General features: G+C 47.1%; 1 protein-coding gene across 5 annotated transcripts in view; it reads right to left on the bottom strand.

Annotated features, from left to right (window-relative positions):
• ANKRD11 (ankyrin repeat domain containing 11) overlaps positions 1 to 15,095 on the bottom strand; it is a 225,046-nt gene that overhangs the window by 73,242 nt on the left and 136,709 nt on the right. The window lies entirely within an intron of this gene.

Genomic DNA, 15,095 nt, shown 5'->3' with positions numbered 1-15,095 from the left:
GGGATACCAGAGCCACTGCCCCCTCCCCTGGATGCCCAGTAATGTATGTCTACTGGTGGGAGACTATGAGGACCGCAGGATGCAGCATTCCTGGCCCAGAGGGCCCTTGCTGGCTACTGGGTGTTGGTTTGCAGTCCTCTGTGCTTCCCTCTCTTATGGCTGTGTCCCTGGTTCTCAATAGAATATTTCCTGGCCAAAAAAAAAAAAAAAAAAAAAAAGAGAGAGACAACATAATTAACAAATTTCATTCAAATAAAAACTATAAACTCAAGGGCTAACAGGAGGCTGTCCGTTAGCAAAACAAGAGCTCAGAAGAGGCACGACGGCCCAGAGAGTTCTGAAACCCCAGAAATCACAAAGAAGATGGACAGGCATGCGCACTGTCCTGGGAAGAGGATCCATAGCTTTTACTCAATTCTCAGAGAGTCCAGACCCCAAAAACGTTTAGTAAGGCACCTTCTCAATTTCCAAACGTGGGCAGTGATGTGGGAGTGAGCATCAGCTGACAGAGCCCTGGACTGACACTCCTACCTTCCAAAGCAGATCAAAGACTCACCAACACACACAAAGAAAACGTTTTTAAATATAAATGACTTCAGAATCCTTTAACATATACCCAGGAAAACATTAATAAGCCATAACTCAAGTTATGTGGACTATTTATATGCAATATTAGAAAAGAAATCCAGGTTTCCACGGAGAAAAGCCTGAAGCCCACAGCTTTGTTTCTAAGGTGAATGAGAAAGGTGAAAGCAGCTGCAATCATGGAAAGGAGACACGCTTTGGAAACAATGCTGCGGGTCTGTTTCTCTGTATTAAAGACACCACAACGTTTTTTCTTTTTAAATTATTCATTAATCAGGCAATCAAACCAAGAGGAAGCAGACAATTTAAGTTGGAACAGGGCAATCTGCAGATACCCACAGGTTGGACAGATGAGGCCCCAATGTGAACAGGCCCCACCACGCAGCTTCTCTGCCTTCCAGAAGGCCTGTGTGGGTTGCTGGGCTCGTCACCTTAGCAACGGCTCTAAACATATGTGCAGTGACACCAGCTGATTTCTGAAAGCTGTAAATAGAGGATAATGGCATAAAAAATATGCCAGATTTAAAGTAAGGACCACCCACTGCCTCCTCTCCCACCCCACCCAACCCCTAAATCCTACTGTTAACAATGGGAGCAATGCCACGTATGCCTAATTCATTTGTCTAATCATAGACCTACAAAAGCAAAATGAGGTCCTTGGATTAACACTCTGCACAAGCATGAGCACAAACAAAAAGTGGCCAAGAGATGGCAGAGTCTGGCATGGATGGACCAGCCCACAGCGGCCACGGCTCACCCGCGGGAGTGCTGCACCTCCACTGGCCACAGCAGCCACGGCTCACCCGCAGGAGTGCTGCACCTCCACTGGCCACAGCAGCCACAGCTCACCCGCGGGAGCGCTGCACCTCCGCTGGCCACAGCAGCCACGGCTCACCTGCAGGAGCACTGCACCTCCACTGGCCACAGCAGCCACGGCTCACCCACGGGAGTGCTGCACCTCCGCTGGCCACAGCAGCCACGGCTCAGCCGCGGGAGTGCTGCACCTCCACTGGCCACAGCAGCCACGGCTCACCTGCGGGAGCACTGCACCTCCACTGGCCACAGCAGCCACGGCTCAGCCGCGGGAGTGCTGCACCTCCACTGGCCATGGCTCTGCTTCCCACCCTCTGCCTCACACCACCATGGGCACTTAGTCCCTTCTCTCAGGGCCATTCCAGATCTTGGCATCTGGGCCTCAAAGTGCAACACAGGTACTGACAGGTAGGTCTCTACCAGGAGAGAGAATGAGGTCGAGTACCTGGGCAAAGGTTCCAGGTGGAACATCAAGAGTTTCTGGTAAAGCTGAGCAAGAATCCAGGTTCAGACCTCTGAACCAGTTTCTACCTTTGAAGAAAACAGTCCATTTCACCTGAGAGTCAGAAAACATGGAATTTCCCAGACACGTTGAGACCCTGGGAAGACAGCATTTAGTCCAGGATAAACCAGCAACACTCCGGACCAGGTCTGCAAAGAGATGGCCCAACATGAACAGGGCAAAGGGTGAGGAGGGACGGGCAGGGAGAAGCCAGCGTGAACTCCCTGCCTGCGCAGCTCTCCCAGCATGCCGCGCGCCTGAGCAGGATATGCCCTTTCCTTGTTTCCCCTCTAGCGTCTTTTTGAAGCATTATATCGAAAACTGGGCGAATAAATCCCCAAGTATGAGCTGACATTCTTCGGAGAAAAAACAAACTTGATATTTCATGGTGTAAAAGTCTATTTATGGGTCCTACAGAAATACTTCTCATTATAGCCCTCATTAAAACTAAATACTCCAAGGAAACACACACTGCATGTTAAAACATGAAAAACGTTATTACAGAAGAACCCAGCTTTCGTTCTCTCGGAGTGCCTTTTTGTGATAATTTATGCCCAACAGGCGAAGGAATGGGGAGAAGGGAAAGAGGAGAATGAGAAGAAGGCTGGTGCCACGGAGCCCAGACCAGGCGTCATTTACATGCTTCATAATCCCGAATTCGGGAGGCACAAGCCGATAAAAATTATGTGCTCATGTCTGTTTGCAAATCCAAGGATTTTGTTGTTGTTGTTATTTGCTTTGGGACAGAGTCTCTCTACTGTCGCCCAGGCTGCAGTGCAGTGGCATGATCAAGGCTCACTGCAGCCTCAACCTCCTGAGTAGCTGGGATTACAGGTGTGCACCACCACACCCGGCTAACTTTTTGTATTTTTAGTAGAAATGGCATTACTTTCACCATGTTGGTCAGGCTGGTCTCAAACTCCTGACCTCAAGAGTGATCCACCCACCTCAGCCTCCCAAAGGGCTGGGATTACAAGTGTGATGTGAGCCATTGCGCTGGGCCTAAGCAGATTTTGTAAAAGCAATACCTGTGTTTCCAAAAAGAGAAAAATTAACATTTAATTATAAGCTCCAACACTTTGTTTTAACTGAATCTGCGGTGAATTATTTCCAAATAAAAATCAGCTCAGATTTATGTTTTTATGTGTAATCTCTTAAAAGGCAGGGTACACAGGTATTCCTAACACATAACGTGCACGAGCAAATGAGAGAGAGAGCCTGGCATCGGCTGGAGGGATGGTGAGGGCGCATGCAAAACACAGCGCCTCCTCTTGGATTTGCCAGACAATTGACCTCGTTCACAACCTCACCCCAGTCAGAAAACACAAAGCGGCAACGAACCTGAACTTAGTTACATCCACAGCCTCCACAGACGACGACTAATAGGGTTATCACAAATGATTCACAGCTCATGTTTTTCAAGGAGGGGCCTCCAACTAGAATCGCAGCGCAGCATGCGTCATGGCATGCCTCCCACCAGCTGTCCCCGCGTTGCCTGTGTCTGACACAGTTTATGCTCTGCAGGTCGTTAGGCTATGCTCTTCGCTCCCATGAACTAGCAGAGTAGGGGAAACAAAGGCACCTTGGACGCTACAGATCACGTGCTGTTTTGGGTATGGGGAATCCATCCACTTACACTCATGGCCAGCTCTGACCCTCTGAACCCGGGGGCACGTCACAGACATAAATGTCAGCGCAGGCAGCCAGCCTCTCCTCAAGCTGGGCCCACACACCCCTGCTCCCAACTGAGGCTTTCAGCACAGGACTTCCTGGGCCTCAGTCTCCTCATCTGTACGCTGGGAACAATCCCCGGGGTGTGTGCTCTAGGAGGAGCACACAGAGCAGTGTATGCTGAGCACATGTGGGCAACCCTGACTCAGGACAGTTTCCCAGCCCCCTAAGTCATGACCAGGGCTTAATGATCCATTTCAGATTACATCTGCACAGTGCTTTACTTTCATATGTTATTTTATTTGGAGCCTCTAAAGAGCCTCAGCTAACAGATGGTATTATTTCCACATCGCAAACAGAGACAGTAGCTGCAGCCATCCAAAGACAACCCCCTGCTGTGAATGCCTGGCCAGGCCTCCAGGCAGGACCACCAACTCGAGACCCCATCAGGGCCAACACAGGCCACTGCTGTCTGCGCACTCCCAGAAAATATATGTCTGATATAGATTTTACCCTCTTGAGGATGAAATAATCCTGTCTGCCAAAATGACCCACGAATAAAGGCTCCTCCTCCTTGTCTGAACGCTGCCTCAGCGTCTAGAGGATAAGCCCACAATGCAAGCATCCAGGAGGACACTCCGGGCCGAAGGGCCCAGGAATAAAGAGGGCCAGAAATGAGGGCACCCTCACGCATGCTGGGAGCTGCCAACACCTTCAGACTGGGAAGAACAAAGAGCTCCCAGGCAGGAGGGCACAGGAGCACAGTGGACGGCCGGACGTGAGGCTGGAGGCGGCTGGAGCAGCAACTTCCAGCAACAGCAGATGAGGCGTGAGACTCTCAACAACCTTCTAAGTTTTCACCTTCAAGAGAACCTCAAACTACATGTTCCCTAGTTTCATTACTAGGCTCCTTGTAGAAAATACTAGTGTAGAAAAAGCACAAACACACCACACAGCAGAGGTAGGCACAGATGGGGCAGGAGGAAAGGCAGGCCAACAGGTGCTCCAGGGAGGCCCAGACCAGACGATTTCCCAACCACTCCACAGTCTAAACAAGTCCTAACATCTGCGAGCATCCAGGAAATGACAAAGGCAAACTCCCAACATAACCACAAAAAGACACTGTACAATCTCCAAATTGTAAAGAGAAAAAAATAAATGGAGCAGGAAGAAACATATAAGCCCCCACCCTGGCCCCCTGGCGAAAGGAGAGAGAGAAGACACGTCCCGACAAATGGAAAGCACACAACAGCACGTAACTCAGTGCCAACCCCCCTGCGGCCCCCACCACACTTGGTGCCCTGTTCGGGGAGGCTCTGCCCTCGTGGGTGGACGAGCACTGGCTGCTATGAAGGGCTGGGAATGGGAGGCAGTCCTGTCCACACCTCTGTCCTTGTAGCCACAGAGGACACAGCAACAGGCACGGGGCCCTCCAGTGGCGCCAGGCTCTCCGACTTCCACCTTCCAGAACTGTGAGAAATAAATTTTTGTTCTTCATAAATGAACTGGTCTCAGGCATTTTGTTACAGCAGCATAAACAGGCTAAGGGGAAAAAAGTAAATGGACTAAGAAATCCACTTAAAAGACAAAGTTTGTCAGACTGGAATGGAAAAAGTGATCCAGCTAGCTCAGAATGAGTTGAGCGATGTCTAAACCATGAAAATCGGCAAACATTTCAGAAAAGACACCAGGTACATGCTACGAACACCAGACTGAGCTGCTCTATCAATGCTGGGTACAGATGTGAGGGCAGAATGCATTTCAGGAGATAGTGTGCCACTATAATATGGCAAAAAGTTCCTTTCACAGGAGAGCTAAGACAGTCCAAACATTTATGCAAATAAGAGAGCCTCCGAGTAAAGAGCAAGAACCAACACAACAGGCCAGATACAGTGGCTCATGCCTGTAATCCCAGCACATTCGGAGGCCAAGGCAGGCAATCCCAGCCTAGTCGACATGGTATAACCCCACCTCTACTTAACAATACAAAAAAAAATTAGCCAGGCATGGTGGCAGGTGCTTGTAATCCCAGCTACTTGGAAGGCTGAGGCAGGAAAATCCCTTGAACCTGGGAAGCGGGGGTCGCAGTGAGCCAAGATCATACCACTGCACTCCAGCCTGGGCAACATAGGGAGACCCCAACTCCAAAAAAGAACCAACAGAAAATGAGCCTGAGCCGTAGAGCAAACATTAAAGTGCCTTTCAGTGAAGAACAGACCAAGGAGATAACCCCAACCAAAACTACAAGACAGAAGATTCAGAAGCAATGCCAAGCTTGAGCCAACAAGCACATAGAAAATAATCCAATAAGCACGCGATCTCCATTGTTCAAGATCACACGGAACAGTCATCAAAACTTGACCACACACACAACTACAGAGTAAGCCTAAAAACTGTGACAGGGTCACCTTCTGAAGTGACAATGCCACTCAGACAGGGGGAAGAGTGACTCGAAAACATGACCCCGAATCTGGGAATTAGAAATGCATTTCTCAGTATGAGGGAGGAGGGGAAACCAGAGAAATATTCAAAATTAGAAATGACAGAGATGCGACACAGCAAACTGGGAGACAGAGGTAAAGTGTTCTTACAGGGAAATGGATTTATATTTATTGCTGGAAGGCATCCCAATAAAGAGGTTCTAAAAATTAGAACATAACCAAAAGAACAGAACACATGAGAAATGGAAGAACATAAACTAAACAGAAAGCAAACACGTAACAGAGGTTAAACAAAATGAAAGGTGAGTTCTATTTTACATCAACAGAGAACAAGCTAAATGACACAACAGGAAAACAACAAGACAAAACGGGAAGGAGCCAGCTTTCTGCAAAGCCAATGGCCCGATCCCCATGGCTGGTCAGCAGCAGGAAGAGAAGCTCTGCTGGGTGAAAGGCCAGCTATAGGGGATGACTGGGCACACATGGGCTGGGCTCAAGCTGGAGCGAGGCACTAGGCCTGTGGGGTGTCTCTCCTTGGTCTGGGCTTTGGAGGAAACAGAAAGAAGCTTGTCAAAAAGGAAATCTGAATGAACACGGCCACGGCAGCACCCGCATGCGTGCTTCTTCACATCTCTGGAAGCGGAGCCCCGACAAGCTGACACAGAAGCCTAACTGTTGCGTGCGTGTGAGCGCGCGCGTGTGTGTACGTGAACATGTACGCATAAAAAAAATCTGTTCTTCAGGTCACAAAAAATGTGATTATTTTACATTGTATTTCTCCTTATTGGTTTTTCCTAATTTTCTAAAATGTTGAGTATTGCGCTTCAGTAATAAAGGTTACTTTTTAAAAAAGCGAATAAAAAGAGGTGACCAGAAACATCTCCAACATGAGGAAACATGTATTCAGGTTTTCACCAGTAAGAATGGTGTCAGTCAGCTGCAGGTGCTTCTCAGAATGTCCTCCATCAGACTGAGGAAACTCCCTTCTGTTCTTACTTTCCTTATGAATGGATATGGAATTTTGTCATTTTGAGACAGCATCTCACTGGGTCACCCAGACTGGAGTGAAATGGCATGATCTCGACCCACTGCAGCCTCTACCTCCTGAGCTCAACTGATCCTTCCACCTCAGCCTCCAGAGTAGCTGGGACTACCAGCATGCCACCACGTCCAGCTCATTTCTGTATTTTTGTAGAGACGGGGCGTTTCACCACGTTGCCCAGGCTGGTCTGCAACTCCCGGACTGAGGCAGTTCTCCTATCTCAGCCTCCCAAAATACTGGGCTTACAGGCCTGAGCCATCTTGTCTGGCCTCAAATACCGTTTTTTTTTCTTTAAATGAGACGGAGTTTCACTCTTGTTGCCCAGGCTGAAGTGCAACGGCACCATCTCAGCTCACTGTAACCTCTGCCTCCCGGGTTCAAGCGATTCTCCTACCTCAGCCTCCTGAGTAGATGGGATTACAGGCTCAAATGCCATTTAAAATCAAAAACCTTTATAGATGATCTTATGACATTTCTTTTCTATTATTCTTTTTTATTATGGTACAGTACATTGATTTTTAAATGCTAAAACCAAATTCGAACTTCTGAGATAAACCCCACTCAATCATGAGGTATTGTTATCCTTTACAGATGCTGTAATTTAATTTACGTCTGTATTAATGTGGGTATTTCTCTAATTTTGGAATCAAGGTGTTCCTGACTCATAGAAAGACTGGGCAGTATACCCTCCTCTGTTGTGAAAGGGCTTCTATATAACTGACTTTACTTATTCTTCAAATGTATGGTACAAATAACCAAGTCAGTCATCTGGGACTGAAGCTTCTTTGTGGGAAGGGCATTACCTAAAAATTCAATTTCTTTAAAAGATACAGGGCTATTGAAGCTACCTATTTCTTCTTGAGTAAGCTGATGCAGTTTGCATGTTTTAAAGAATGCATCTATTTTATCTAAGTTGTCTCATATATGGGCATAAAGTTGTTAACAGAATTCCCGTCCTGTCCTGTGAACGGTTACAGGATCACAGCAATGCCCATTTTCTCATGTCCATGTCAATATACTGAAATTTTGTTGCTTCTTTTTTCTCCTGATCGTTTGGCTAAAGCGCTACCAGTTTTAATGTCTTTAAAAAAAAAAAAAAAAAAAAAAAAAAAATCCCGGGTGGGTGCGGTGGCTCATGCCTGTAATCCCAGCACTTGGGGAGGCCAAGGCACGCAGATCACTTGAGGTCAGGTCAGGAGTTGGAGAGCAGCCTGGTGAACATGGTCAAACCCCGCCTCTACTAAAAATACAAAAATTAGCCAGGCGTGGTGGCACACGCCTGTATCCCAGCTACTTGGGAGGCTGAGGCAGGAGAACGGCTTGAACCCGGGAGGCGAAGGTTGCAGTGAGCTGAAATCGCTCCACTGCGCTCCAGACTGGGCGACCGAATAAGACTCGGTCTCCCAAAGAAAACAAGTCTTGTTTTATTGACTTTTGTTTCCACAACTGCTTTTTCATAAAATTATCATGTTGACAGATGGGGGGAGAAAGCAAAGGACAAAATTCTGCTCCATTGTCGTTAAAGACTCTCAGGAGGGTGAGCGCGGTGATTCATGCCTGTAATCCGAGCACTTTGGGCAGGTGAGGTGGGTGGATCACCTGAGGTTGCGAGTTCAAAGACCAGGCTGACCAACATGGAGAAAACCCATGTCTACAAAAACTACAAAATTAGCTGGGTGTGGTCGCACATGCCTGTAATCCCAGCTACTCGGGAGGCTGAGGCAGGAGAATTGCTTGAACCCGGGAGGTGCAGGTTGTGCTGAGATCGAGCCATTGCACTCCAGACTGGGCAACAAGAGCAAAACTCCAAATCAACAACAACAACAACAACAACAAGACTCTCAGGAAACTAAGAAACAGGAAACTGCCGACCAGATAAAAGGAATCTACTGAAACACAACAGGCAACATATTTAATTGAAGAACCTAACTCTTCCCCTAAGATTCTGAACACGGCAATAATTTCCACTCTCAACACCTCCATTAAGTGTTGTACTAGAATTCCTAAATAGTGCAACAGTACAAAAAAAGAAAGGAAAGCTGTCCATTCACAGATGACACAAACATCTATATAGAAAATCCTGTGAAATTTCTGTTTTAAATAACTTTCAACAAATTTGCAAGACCTAAGGTCAGTATTTTAAAAAACCAATTGTGTTTCTGTGGACTGGCAACAAACCACAGGAAATTAAAGTTTAAAAAAATCAATAGGATTAAAAAATTACTAGGATAAAATATATGCAAGACCACTCGAAATAAACAGAAGGCTCCATACTAAGATGTTGATTCTCTCCAAATTGATCTAAAGATTCAAAACAATCTCAATCAAAATCCCAGCTGACTTTTTATAAATAGAAATTGACAAGCTGATTCTGAAAAATGCAAAGGACCTAGTAGAACCCAGCACTGTAGAAAAAGAGCCAAGTAGATAGATGAAAATTACTGATTACTGATTTCAAGACATAACATGACACTACAGCCATCATTGCTAGGCGCAGTGGCTTACACTTGTAATCCCAGCACTTTGGGACATCGAGGCAGGTGGGTCACATGAGGTTAGGAGCTCAAGACTGGCCTGGCCAACATGGTGAAACCTCATCCACACTAAAAATACAATAATTAGCCGGATGTGGTGGCAGATGCCTGTAATCCCAGCTGTTCAGGAGCCTGAGGCAGGAGAATCACTTGAGCCTGGGAGGCAGAGGTTGCAGTGAGTCTAGATGGCACCACTGCACTCCAGCCTGGGAAAGAGAGTAAGATCGTCTCAAAAAAAATTCTTTTTTAAACAGTAACTATAGTAATCAAGACAGCGTGGTATTAGCAAAAGAATAAATAGACCAATGGAACATAAATGACCAAAAATAGACCCATACAAATATAGTCAACTAATTTCTTAACAAAGGTAAAGCCAATGAATGGGAAAACAATCCTTTCAACAAATGATGCAGAAATTGGATATCTTTATGCAAAAAAACAACAACAAAAACCTCTAACCTTACCTTATGCCATAAACCAAAAATTGCCTCGTAATTGAAGTAAATATGGGTGAAAACTATGTAACTTCTAGAAGAAAACATGAGAGAAAACCTCTACGACACTGGGTTAGAGAGATTTCTTAAAGACACGAAAAGCACAAAGTACACAAGAGAAAGCTACTAAGTTAGATTTCATCAAACTAAAAACTTCAGCTGTTCAAAAGACACTATTAAGAAAATAAAAGTAAGGCCGGGCGCAGTGGCTCACGGCTGTAATCCCAGCACTTTGTGGGGCAGAGGCGGGCGGGCGGATCACAAGGTCAAGAGATGGAGACCATCCTGACCAACATAGTGAAATCTCATCTCTAAAATAATAATTTTAAAAAAAAGAAAAGAAAAATACGTGCCAAATACTGGTTTTTAATAAAATTCAAACAACACAGAGCTGGTAAAGGACCTGTGTCTAGAATCTATAAAGAACTCTCAAAAATCACCAGACAACGTGACTTTGAGAAATGAACGAATGGCAGATGTGAAGGTAAAGACGGATGCTTCAGCAAAGCAGACACATGGACGATCCCTTCCCCTCACCAAAAGAGCCACTTGAAAACACAAGCAACATCATTTGTCATTAAGGCAATGGAAATTAAAACCACAATCTACTAGAATGGCTAAAATGGAGAAGACGGATTATACCACATAGCGGTGAGGACAGAGCAAACGGAATTCCCATTCTCTGCTGGTGGGAAGACAAAACTGTGTGGTCGCTTTGGAAGGAGTCTGGCAGGTTCTTAAAAAGCTAAACATTCATCTAACATAGGACCCAGAAACCCGGGCCCAGGAATTTAACAGATAAAAAGTACACCACACATCCACTGGATGCTCTGCATGCATCTACTCAAAATAGCTTGACTCCCAATAGCTAAAAATAGGAAACCATGTACACGTCTACAAACTGCTTATTGAATAAGCACATGACATATTTACCTCCCAAAAAACCTACTCAGAAAAGTACTGACATACACCACACAACACAGATGAACCTCAAAAGGAAGATGAAACACACCGGACGCAAGACTCCACGCTCGATGATTGCATGCATGTTAAGTTCTAGAAAAACAAAACCTACAGTGACCGAAAGCACGTCAGCATCCTGGGTCTAGGAAACAAGGGGAAAGTGCTGCACAAAGGAAAAGGGGAACTTTTTTGAGGTGCTGGAAATACTCTGTATCGTGACTGTGATGGGGGAAGGAGACTGTTCCAACAAGTTTGTTAAAACTCTCCCATTTGTAGTCATGAGCTACATGCTGCTTTGGTCAACAGGCCACACTCATCACGGGGGAATGTGGTACCATAAAATCATCACTGAGCGGAACTGGTCCCAGGGCATAAACACTTTGCACTGTGTTGCGATTTCTTTACACGATTCGGCACAGTGACTCAGCAACAGGATCTATCATGTAGCTTACGTGTGTGGGAGGCTCTGCCTTCTATGTCTGTGTACACGCACTCTGTGACGCTCACAGGACAAGACCACCTAACAATGCATTTCTCAGGCTGCATCCCCTGACCGCTATTAAAATCAGTGCATTCCACAGTATTTAAAAATTATACCTCGAAGAAGCTCTAAGAGAGAGTGCAAGAGAGTGGACAGCGGCAAGCACAGGAAGAGTACCGCTGAGGAGAGCAGAGAGGCGGAGGCGGCTGGTGGTGGGCGTGAGCAAGGGGTTCCACGGCCAGGAATGAAATCAAATACCGATCACCCCACACCCACACACCACCAAACACACCTGGAAAAGCAGAACAAATTCCTGGAGGGATGGCATCCATGGCCCCAGGGAAGGAAGACCAGATTCCCATGGGAGCAGGAAGAGGCTGTCCTTGACGCTGAGCAGGCAGCACTTCTAGGATGGCCTCAGGGCCCGGGGGGATGGCAGTACATAGGAGGCTGACTTTACCCCACACCCTTCACTACCCTTCAAATCACTCCAGGCATTCATTACCCACTAAACCAAGTAACTGATTCTCATCTCATAAATATATGTCTTCAAAGAAGATCCTAGCAAACTGTTTAAAGAAAACACTGGATACAGACTCTCTGACATGTCTGTTAAGTTAAGGCATGGAGATGAAGCTCCTCTCTGTGCTTGGCATTAAGGGAATGCTGCTGTGGGTGCTGTGGACACAGGTCCCACGTCCCATGCACAGGATCCTGTTATGCTACACTGCACGCAATTCCACAGACACAAAATGACCAGGACAGCAGACCCACAGAAAGCAGACCCTGGAGGGAGGACAAGGAGTGATGATTAAAGGTCCAACTTTCTTTCTGAGGTGACAGAAATGTTCTAGAACTGACAGTCATGGTGGTTGAACAGACCTGTGACTACACTAACAACCCTTGAACTGTACGCTTGAACTGGGTAAACTTACGGTGTGTCAATTCTCTAAACAAAGCTGATATTATCTCTTTTTTGGAGACAGAGTCTCAGCTGTCGCCCAGGATGGGAGGCAGTGGTGTGATCTTGGCTCACTGCAATCTCTGCCTCCCAGGTTCAAGCCATTCTCATGTCTCAGCCTCTCGAGTAGCTGGGATGACAGGCACGTGCCACCATGCACGGTTAATTTTTGTAGGGATGGAGTTTCACCACGTTGGTCAGACTGATTCCGGACCTCAAGTGATCCGCCTGCCTCAGCCTCCCAAATGCTAGGACCACAGGTGTGAGCCACCGCATCCGGCTGCTATTTTCTTTGAAAAGCATGAGACACATTTCCCTAGGGATGGAGTGCTGGACATGAGATGAGACTTGTCCTAAGTACTGGACATGGTGGCCACATGTACATCGTGCTACACAGGAGGTGCAGAGCCCTGGGGGAAGGCGAGTCAGAAGCCAGGGGCCCATGCCCGGCAATGTCTCAGGCAGCCACCAAGAAAGCTGAGCAGAAGCTACAGTGAAGCCCCCCGGGTCTCAGAGCCCCCCAAAAAAGCTGAGCAGAAGCCACAGTGAAGCCCCCTGCTCTCACGTCAGTGGCAGCAGGGCACTCGCCGATGCTGGGCACAGAGGGAGGTCAGGACGGATCTTCAGGGGTCACACGCACGATTTCGCAGCAGAGCTTCTGGCAAACTCAGTAAAGTGAGAAGACCCTGCCCCACAAGAGTGAGGCCTTGGTCAGGGCCACTTCCTCTCGGCTCCACCCTCGACCTCACACACACCGTGGCTGACCTTTGAGAGGTAAAAGCTCTGTCCGCTCTATTCATCAGCACCAAACTGCTCAGCACCTGGCCTTGTCCACCAAATGCACCAGTTTGCCTCTAGAAGCCTCGGCTGGGTGGGTCCCGCTTGCCTTTGAGAATGTGTGTGCTCGGCTAGGCAGATTCCCGAGAGCATCTGCTGTGTGCTGCCTGCCCTCCTGCAGGATGACCACATGGGCCCCCCAAGCCAGGCCCACACCTGCTTTGCCGGCGACTTGTCTTTTCCTCCTCTTTTCTCTCCCTGCTTCTTCTACTTCATGGTATGTTTAAGCAAAACATACAAATTTATTTTAAAACAAAAATATTTTATTTTAAATAGTTTAAATTATTTTGAAACAAAAATATTTTACAACAAAATTATTTTAAAACAAACATATTTGAGAAAAGTTTATGGAAAACATAAATCATTGAATATTTATCTATTAACCTTACAGGATTCATATACTTCATCCTAACATTGACGCAAAATTATAACACAAGAGAAAGTAGGGCTGGGCGCAGTGGCTCCCACCTGTAATCTCAGCACTTTAGGAGGATGAAGAGGGCGGATCACAAGGTCAGCAATTCAAGAAGAGACCAGCCTGGCCAATACGGTGAAACCTTGTTTCTACCAAAAATACAAAAATTAGCCGGAGTGGTGGTGGGCGCCTGTAATCCCAGCTACTCGGGAGGCTGAGGCAGAGGTTGCAGTGAGCCAAGATCGCGCCACTGCACTCCAGCCTGAGCGACAGCACCAGATTTCATCAAAAAAAAAAAAAAGAGAGAGAGAGAGAGAGAAAATAAAGTTTCTATTTATTTCTCCAGAGGACCTCAAAGGATAGAGCAGGAAATGCTAGCAGTAAGATGAACAACAGTCCAAGACAACGAGAAGAAACTAGTTATATATATATGTTTTTGTGTGGTTTTTTTTTGAGATGATTTCGCTCTTGTTGCCCAGGCTGGAGTTCAAAGGTGCGCTATCTTGGTTCACTGCAACCTCCGCCCCCCAGGTTCACACAATTCTCCTGCCTCAGCCTCCCAAGTAACTGGGATTACAGGCATGTGCCACCACGCCCTGCTAATTTTTTGTATTTTTAGTAGAGATGGGGTTTCTCCTTATTAGTCAGGCTGGTCTTGAACTCCTAACCTCAGGTGATCCACCCTCCTGTGCTGGGATTATAGGCGTGAGCCACCACGCCCTACCTTTTTTTTTTTTTAGATGGAGTCTTGCTGTTACTCAGGCTGGAGTGGAGTGGCACAATCTCCGCTCACTGCAACCTCCGCTTCCTGGATTCAAGCAACTCCTGCCTCAGGCTTCCGAGTAGCTGGGACTACAGGCGCCTGCCACCACACCCAGCTAAATGTTGTATTTTTGGTAGCGATGGAGTATTCACCATGTTAGCCAGACTGGTCTTGAACTCCTGACCTCAGGTGATCCACCCGCCTCAGCCCCCCAAAAGTGCTGGGATTACAGGCATGAGCCACACGCACCGGGCATGGTCACATATTTTATGTAATATAATGTTTTTCAAGATCAATGGCCACTATGGGAACACAACAGTCATCAGCCCTGAGACACCCAAAGCAAGACACAGCTGCTGCAGCCTCTCATGCAGGGAGCATGGGCTGCGTCTGCCACAGCGTGACAGGCAGAGGGCAGAGCTGGAGACACAAAGGCAGAGCTGGCTTCCAGCTCTGTGAACCTGCCTGGCTGAGTGCCCCAAGTATGTCAATAATTGATGGGAGCCGCGCCCGGCCCTGCAGGGCTCTCGGGAGCTGCCTGCCCAGCAGCCCCATGCCCGGCACTCCCTCAGGTGCCACCAGCAAGGTCACTC

Source organism: Aotus nancymaae, unplaced genomic scaffold (assembly GCF_030222135.1).
Source record: "Aotus nancymaae isolate 86718 unplaced genomic scaffold, 86718_ANA_hifiasm-v0.15.2.pri h1tg000095l, whole genome shotgun sequence".
NCBI lineage: Eukaryota > Metazoa > Chordata > Mammalia > Primates > Aotidae > Aotus > Aotus nancymaae.
This window is presented reverse-complemented; position numbering and strand designations above follow the sequence as displayed.